We start from the raw sequence: 9,013 nt of genomic DNA, 5'->3' as shown, positions 1-9,013 counted from the left end.
AAATAGCTGCTTCCTTCATCAATAATCTCAAAGAAAAAATATTAATAATTAAAAAATAATAATAATAATAATAATACCTCATTTAGAAACAGTGGATGCACAAGTCAAAACCACACATTCATAGCATACATACTAATAATATACAAATATTTCCACAGGTAACAATGCTTATCAAATACCAACAATGGTAGATGAAATACCACAAGGGTACATAACAATGATTATCAAATACCAACAATGGTAGATGGAATACCACAAGAGTACATAATGACGAACAACTACCAACAATGGTAGATGAAATACCACAAGGGTACATAACAATGATTATCAAATACCAACAATGGTAGATGGAATACCACAAGAGTACATAATGACGAACAACTACCAACAATGGTAGACGGAATACCACAAGGGTAAATAAATGACAACTAATCCAACAATCTACACAACATGAATACAATCAAAACTCATTGTCATTGTCTCAATGTAACCAGACCTTTCGTTTGTAAAGACGTTAGAAATTGTGAATGCCTTGACACTGCTTTAATTCAAGCCCCAGATTATTCCACAAAGTAACCCCACAAACAGACATAGAATAGCTTGTATCTGTCCTCAGCTTCTTTGGTTTTCGATTTAACAAACAATTTATAGAGGTTATTTTTTTTCTTACATGCATTCCGCAGGCCTTTGGAAATCCAAGGGCATTTTAGGTTTACTAAATACTCTGATGGGACAGTGCTTGTTGTACAAGGTAGTAAATATTTCTATAAAATTATTGTAAGCCACTTCAGTCTGCATCTCTCCATACATAGTATTCCAATCTTGTAACCTTAATTCTTCATTAAATACATTAATAGCTTCCTCAGTTCGTACTCGTCTATAGTTCACATTGCAAGTTTTAATATGTTTAGAAACATTACAGTCATATATAGTAAAGACTGGTAAGTGGTCAGTGATATCACAGATCAATAGACCATTAACTGTTTTGTTTAAAAGGTTGTTAGTAAAGATGTTATCAATTAAAGTTGCACTGTGAGAGGTAATCCTACTAGGCTTTGTGATGGATGGAAATAACGACATACTATACATCCTATCAACAAATTCACAGGTAGGTTTATGGTTGTTTGAGTTCAAAAGGTCAATATTGAAGTCCCCACATACAAATAAGGGCTTATTTATATCTTCAGAAAACAATTTCACCATCCATTCATTGAACAAGTCTACACTTGATCCCGGTGACCTATAGACACAGCTTATAATAATATTCTTTTGCTTTTTTTTAGTTCAATAGTTACACACTCCAGGACATTATCAAGTGCTATTGATAGGTTATTTACTATTGAAAAATGTATTGTTTTATGGACATACAGTGCAACGCCACCTCCCGTCTTGTTTTGTCTGCTGATGTAGTTGAGGTCATAGTCATTTATTTCAAAGTTGATTCCTTTGTCATCTTTAAACCAAGTTTCGGATATTGCTATAACACTAAAAGGATGAATAAATGAGTAATCACGTATTTCGCTGTAATTAGAGTACATACTTCGACTGTTGAAATGGATAATAGACAATTTACCTTTTGTAATCAAGTTAGTATTATACTGTGCATTAGTATAATACTTACAATTAATATTAGCAGAGGAAAAAAAATTATTGTCCGGGTCAATGTCTGTTTCGGTATCATGATTATTGAATTCTGTATAACTAAACATATTCAGGTCCAACAGTTGGAGTTCATGGATTCTCCTCAATAGTTCAGTATTAATGTCTTTTGGATTGGCCATACTGTATAGTTATCATAGTTCAACTGTACGTCAAAAATTACCTTGATGTATTCACGTCGGCATAAGCGTTGACTCTTTGCATTCATTGATACTTGTCCAATTCCTCCAAATGTCTCACGGTGAGAATCTTGGCATCCTCCGCCGAGCCATTCAACTTAATAAGGATTTTGCAATTGGTTACCCATGTATGTTGAATTTTATGATGTTTCTTGAGGTCTCTTGCTTTGCAGGCTATTTTGGCATTCTTCTTTGTCAAGTGTTCGTTCAAGTAAACATTTGTTCCTTTGAGTTTGCGTCCTTGCTTCAACAATGCTATCTTATTCTTCCGATTGATAAATCGAACGATGACAACGGGCTTGCTGCTGCTCTTCCTGGGTAGAGGGTAGCATGCTTCGATATGATCCAGGTTTAGCTCCACTCCTTTACTCTGGAGAAAGCTTTCCACCTGTTGCTCCACCGTGCGCGACTCCAGCTCTGGCTCATCCCCATTGTCCCTAACCACAGCGCCTGCATACGAGCGTGGTTTGATCGGTAGACCAGTGATGACCAGATCGTTCATCCGGGAGTACTGCTCGAGCTCGTTCACCCTCCACTCCAAATCCACAATCCGTTTGTCTTTTACTTCTATTTGGAGCCGTAGTATTTTCACCTCCTCCACTAGGGCCTCCAGGCAGCAGTTACTTCTTCGAACAAAAGATTGATGGACTTTTTTATGTCCTCGCTGTTTTCTGAAGCGTTTTTCCTCTGCCGACTCATAATGAAATTAAGGCATTTGAATCAGAATTTGGAATCCGTAAATCATCAGTCCAAAGGTAATTAACAACAAACACTCAACGCCGTGAGAGCACACGTGCTTGATTCAATGTAACGGAAGCGGAAGCACAGGTCAAGTTGATTGTGATTTATAAAGGGAACAAGCTTACAAGTCTGAATATTTTTTGGCGTATGCCATTTTTGGCTTTTGGCCGCACGTATACTTTTAGTGAGGTTTCTGGGCACAGTTTTATAAATGAGATCCCTGTTCTGCATCCCCCACAGGTCTTTACCACACCCTACTGCCATACAGGTGTAAAAGCAAGGTGATGTTCCGCTGTTGGCTTCCAGTTGAATTTGAGGACCTTATAGCCTCAGCTTAAAGGCCGTCCCTCAGAAATCCCATGATGCATAGCGGTGACGGGAGTTTTGTTAAAATTTACTAAAAGCCTCCTATTTGCTTGAAATACAAAAGATACTTAGTAATTTGTTTTTTTTAAATGTTTCTGGTTAGAATATAATGTTTTTTGTCGGTAATTGTCATTCCTATGACAGTTTACTATTGAAACCATGAGTGAAGGGACTGTTTAATTTGATAGCATTGTGACCGGACAAGCTACTGCTGCATGTAACTCTTGGGGTCGGTTGTTCAGTTGGTCAGTTAACATGTTATCGTCACAACGTTAGCGACCACGTACTGTGGTCAAACTCTCCGAAACTTACATGGACCAATTGGGGTTTGAACTAGACTTGCAGCGCTGCAGCCTCCTGGTGGGTGATATGGAAAAAAAAGACCCCAGAAAAATAGCGCAGTCCTCAACCTCAGAAGGCTTCTTGGTTTGCTTTAAAAGTATACAAAGTATACCTAATGTACAAATTCACCTCTTGATCTGTACTAAAATGCAAAGGCGTAACATTAACTTCTCATAACGCATCAGTCGTCACTCCAGGCATCCTGATTGATCTTGTAGTTTGTGAATTCTGACGAGACGTCACGACACATGATGACAAAATCAGACACTATACTGAGAAATAAAAAGGCTTTCGAACTAAAAAATAAAACAATTGCCAAAAGATTTCAAGTCGTGTACACGATACGCAGAGTTTTTCCATATCTGAGAACTATACCATACCATGGCTGTTAGGGAGACTGATGGTTTTGATTTTAGACTACTAGACCCTTTTAGTCTAATTGTGTTAAACATATTTTGTGAAAATGTTGATTGAAAATGCCGATAAGCTCATTTCAAGACAGATTGAAAATGTTGTATGTATTTTTTTGTGTTGGCAACCATTGTATGACCAGTTATTGGAAATTAGAAATGTGTATTTCGTTGAAAGCTTGCCATCTTCTTTATGTGATTGTTGCCTTTAGATAAAAACAAATTGTTGATTATTGAGCATCTCCATCTCAGAGTGAATATTATTAAATCTGCATCACCAGACCTTTTGGTAGCGTTATGCAAAATAGCTTACTATGTTTTAAAGGGTAAAATTCCTTTAAATAAGACACAGTATCAAAAATTTAAAAAGAAGGAGGGGGGGATTAGACTGCTCGCCAATAAAAAGGTTTGCGCTTCAAAGAAAAAGAAGCCGTTGCTTAAACAGTCTGGCGGTTTTCTTCTCCCCCTCCTGAGCATGCACATGCAGAGGGGGGTGCTATGGGTGCTTGAGCACCTGCCCTTTTGCCCTTTGATGCCCAAAGTGCCCTTTTGTCAATGACAAATTTAATTAATTAATTAATTTTTAAATTTGTAAAGGTCCTTTTGTGAAGGCCTGCCGAATAAAACTATTAGTAAAAATAATTTCGCAGTAAATAAAATGACCCACATTATGACCTTTCACCTGATGACCTCATCCGTGACGAACCCTCCCGTTCACACACCGTTAGTGATTCAGCAGCTCTGCCTACAGGACACCTGCGATCCCGCCGGTAAGAGGGGTTTACCTCAACGTGCTTGTTGTGGGTTGTTGGATGTATTTTACAAGAAAGACGCAAAGAGAGCAGCACAGTAGTTGTATATTGCTGCGTGTCGCCAGTAGAAGTAATTTTAGCTGCTGACTTACACTGCGCCGACAGCTAACGTTGCTTCTACACACAGATAAACAAAAGTTGTTCTTTTCACTTCGTTCTTGCTGTTTGAGGGAGAAAAGTTTCACGGGCGTCGTGAGGTCTGGAATTTTTTATATAATTTGACTAAAAACCTTTCACTTCAACTAGGATTATTACAGTAACTTCATTAAAAATGTAGTGTGCCTTAAAATAATTATAAAAACTTTGGTAAAACAGGTTTATTACTTATTCCTCTGAATTATAGCCTACTTATCAGCCCGTTTTAAAACAATCATTTAATTCAGAACAGTATTTGAATAGATAGCAAACCTATTATATGAACTAAATAACTGGAAATACATGTAATAATGTCAGTGTCAATATAAAATAAATAATATTCATATCAATCAATATTTCAGAAAAAGGTATGAAATGTTAATGTGAAAGATGAATGCTGCTCTGTCATGGTTGTTATGGGCCAACAGAAAGAACACACATATTTTTAGATTTATGATTAGACATACAGTCAATCAAAATCCAATATATATCTCAGATTCACAATGCAATATATAAAATCATTATCACAATATTGCCCACACACACACACACACACACACACACACACAACTGTCTATAGATTTGTCTCACTCTTACCCCTGCCGTGGCTAACCTCGTCCTTTCTCCCAGTACTGTTTCCTTCCCAGATTATTTCCCACACTTTTTTGAACCTGGAATCTTATTTCCTCTCCCTGCAGCTCTCGGTGTGCAGCAGTCTCTGTGAGCATCTCCCTTATTTTCAGCCTTGGCAGCGGCTGCAGCTACAGCAGGTCAGTCATAGTGAGCCGGTCCCAAATACTGTCAGCAATCTTTACATCTTGTCATGGTCACATATTTGTTTCATCAGCTTATATATCTCCTATGTTTGTTATAATATCCCTAGACACAGATCACCTCCAGTAGTATCAGCAGCAACCAAAGCAGCAGCAGCAACATCCCCGGCAACCCCTCAACAGCAACTGTTCCCTGTAAGTTATGTCAGCCCACCGTGTTTTAAAGCTAGATCTGGGTATTCCCTGTGTTTCTTTTTCAAAACTGTGTCAAAAACTTTGTTGATGTATCGATACAGAAGCATCTGTATACACATATAATCAAGGAATACATAACAATATATTTCTGTATCGATACTTTGAGAACAGTCCTATTTAAATCCTTGTTCCATGTGCCCCTTTTATACTTTGAGCACCTGCCCTTCCAAAGGTCTCTGCACGGCCCTGCTCCTGAGTATCATTGTGCCTTTTATAACGAGTCTTATTGCTTCAAGACAAACTTAGATGTCTATGGAGTATACACAGAAAATGTTTCTGGTACCTAAACAACAGCTTGATCTTTTAATAAGACCTCCGGCACGCGAGTCTATTCAAGAAACTGTTGAAAATGACCTGGATCGTACTATAAAAGACATTCTGGATCAAAAGACTGAAGATCTTCATGAAAAAGTAAAAAAATATTCCATCGCATTGCAGAGATTTCTGACCATGGTAAAACAAGGGGAAAAAGACCAGAACACACTAACTTTGTCAATGCCGGTTGCTGAGGTTTTTCGCTCTTCAGAGCAGAAGAATCAAGAAGGAAGAGATTTTGTTTTTGAAGAAGTTTTAAAAAACATGCCAAAAAACAGCAGGAATAAAGCTCAGCATATTTTGGATAAAATGTCCTCCTCAAAAAACATATCTGCATGGACTGAACGTGGGGAGTTTGTGTTTAACGGTAATGTTATTAAAGGGTCTCGTGTATGATTTGAGAAGAGGAGTGACTGCTTCTCACAACGTGTCTGACAGCCAGAGACCTACAGGTTGGGATGAATATCTGCAATCGTTGGCTATATTGAATATACCTTTATCAGTTGTACCAAATCAACAGGTCAAAAGAAAAATTGAAGAGATTAAGAGAAAGACTTTTGGAGAATCTTCTCTTATTACTGGACCACCATCTACACCTCTTGTTACCAGAGGACATCGATTACCAAACAATGAAACAAGTCCCTTTGTATCTCCTGAAATGTGATTGAGTGATTGGATAACTTTATCATTGTATATTGTTATCGGATTTAAATAAATACATAGAGATATAACTTTATCATTTGTTTTTATTTATATCACCATAATAACAAAAACATTGTCGTACACGTTTCAATCTATTAATCATTTTGATAATGAATGGCACACAACTTCTAATATTATTATACACATTTAAAAGAATCTGATACTTGGACACACTGGTTACATTCTGCATAATTATTTTGACCACGTACAACTGAGGGTCATATTTTTTTCACAAATTTGCACACCATAAAATCATTGCATGACAGTTTATTACTATATTTAGTCATTACACTGTCATAAGATAACCCTCTATCCATATGGTAAAGAAAAAACACACAATGCTGACCGCACACTACAGAATCCACATCTTGTCTAACAGAATGTTGCGTGGACTTACAATTACTGTTGAGAAAGACAGAAAAGGATTCAGGAAAATGTGAGCGGAGAGTTCCCAAAACTGTCAAAAAATGATCCCACACCCTGCTTGTCAATATAGATAGCGACCCAGTGTTGTCCACCCAGGTGGGAGGGGTCTGTGTTTACCACCAACATGGCGGGTCTCTTTTTAATAACTGATTTGGGAAGCTGGTCACTAGCAAATACTCCAAGAAAGACGCCTTGCTTTACTACCTTATCAAGTACTTTTGACAATTCTATGGACAATTACAGACCAATATCCAATTTAACATTTTTAAGCAAAATCCTTGAAAAGGTTGTTGCTTCGCAATTCCAATCTTATTTGGAAATAAATGGTCTTTTTGGATCTTTTCAGTCAGGTTTTCGCCCATCTCACAGCACTGAAACTGCTCTTCTGTGTGTGGTTAACATCATTCTTTTGTCTATGGATTCAGGGTTGAGAAACATCTTGATGCTCCTTGATCTAAGCGCTGCTTTTGACACAGTCTGCCATGAACTACTTATTTCTCGGCTTTCTGATATCGGCATCACTGGTTCCACTCTTTCCTGGCTTATTTCCTATATCAGCGACAGAAAGTATTATATCAGCATACAAGGTCATAATTCTGCCACTATTTCACTTACACAGGGTGTTCCTCAAGGTTCAGTTCTTGGTCCACTATTGTTCATCATCTACATACACCCACTTGGTAACATCATACGCAGGCATGGACTTCAATTCCATTGCTATGCTGATGACATCGAAATTTATTTCACCACCAGCTCCAATAGGCCATCCCTGCCTGACTCACTCACTGCGTGTATCAGGGACATCAAGCATTGGATGTCCCTTAACTTCCTCAAATTAAATGATAATAAAACTGAGATATTACTGATCAGCTCTGCTGCCTCAGTCAAAAGGATGGAGCAGTCCTTCCATATTGATGGTTTCCATATTAAGCCTTCATCACTGACTCGTAACCTTGGTGTCTTATTCGACTCAACACTATCTTTTGGCTCTCATATTTCTTCTCTTGTTAAAAACTCTTTCTTTCATCTTCGGAATATTGCTCGTCTAAGATCTTCTCTCACTTTAGCTGATGCTTAAAATCTTAATCATGCATTAATCACATCACGTCTGGATTATTGCAATGCTTTATTTCTTGGTCTTCCCAAAAAACTTATTGCAAGATTACAGTACGTTCAAAACTCCACCAGGCGTTCTGCTCACATTACTCCGGTGCTTCATGACCTTCACTGGCTACCCGTGGCATCACGTATCCACTTTAAGGTATTGCTTCTAACATTTAAGGCATTAAATGGTCTTGCAAATCCATATTTGTCTGATCTACTTTTCACCTACCGCCCTGCACGGTCTCTCAGATCAACTGAACTTGGTTTATTGTTCATCCCTCGTTTCCGCTTGTCTACAGTAGGTGGAAGGTCATTTAGTGTTAATGCTCCAAAATTATGGAATTCACTGCCCCTTTCACTTTGAAATATTTCATCTGTGGCTACATTCAAGACACAGTTAAAAACATATCTATTTAACATGTATTTCATTTAAATGTGACTATATGTATCCTATGTGATTGTAAGTTGTGTGTTAGTGTGTAAATGTATTGTAAATATACCATGTAAAGCGACCTTGAGCTCTGGAAAGGCGCTATATAACTAAAACTTCTTCTTCTTCAATTATAGAATCATATGTGGTGTAAATAACCGCATTTATTGTGCATTGAAGCGGATTTCTAAAACGAGCCTCTAATCTAGCACTGCTGTTTTTAATGAGCAACATATGGTCTCCGCATCCTTCATCAGGGCTCAGGTTAAAACAGAACAGACTATGTCCATTACAAAACTCGTCACGGGTTATGGCCATAGCATTGTTTTTAAGATACTTTCCAGTTGCGGAGTACAATTGATGA

The sequence above is a fragment of the Micropterus dolomieu genome, linkage group LG12 (genome assembly GCF_021292245.1).
Source record: "Micropterus dolomieu isolate WLL.071019.BEF.003 ecotype Adirondacks linkage group LG12, ASM2129224v1, whole genome shotgun sequence".
In the NCBI taxonomy this organism is placed as follows: domain Eukaryota; kingdom Metazoa; phylum Chordata; class Actinopteri; order Centrarchiformes; family Centrarchidae; genus Micropterus; species Micropterus dolomieu.
Note: the sequence above shows the minus strand (reverse complement) of the source record.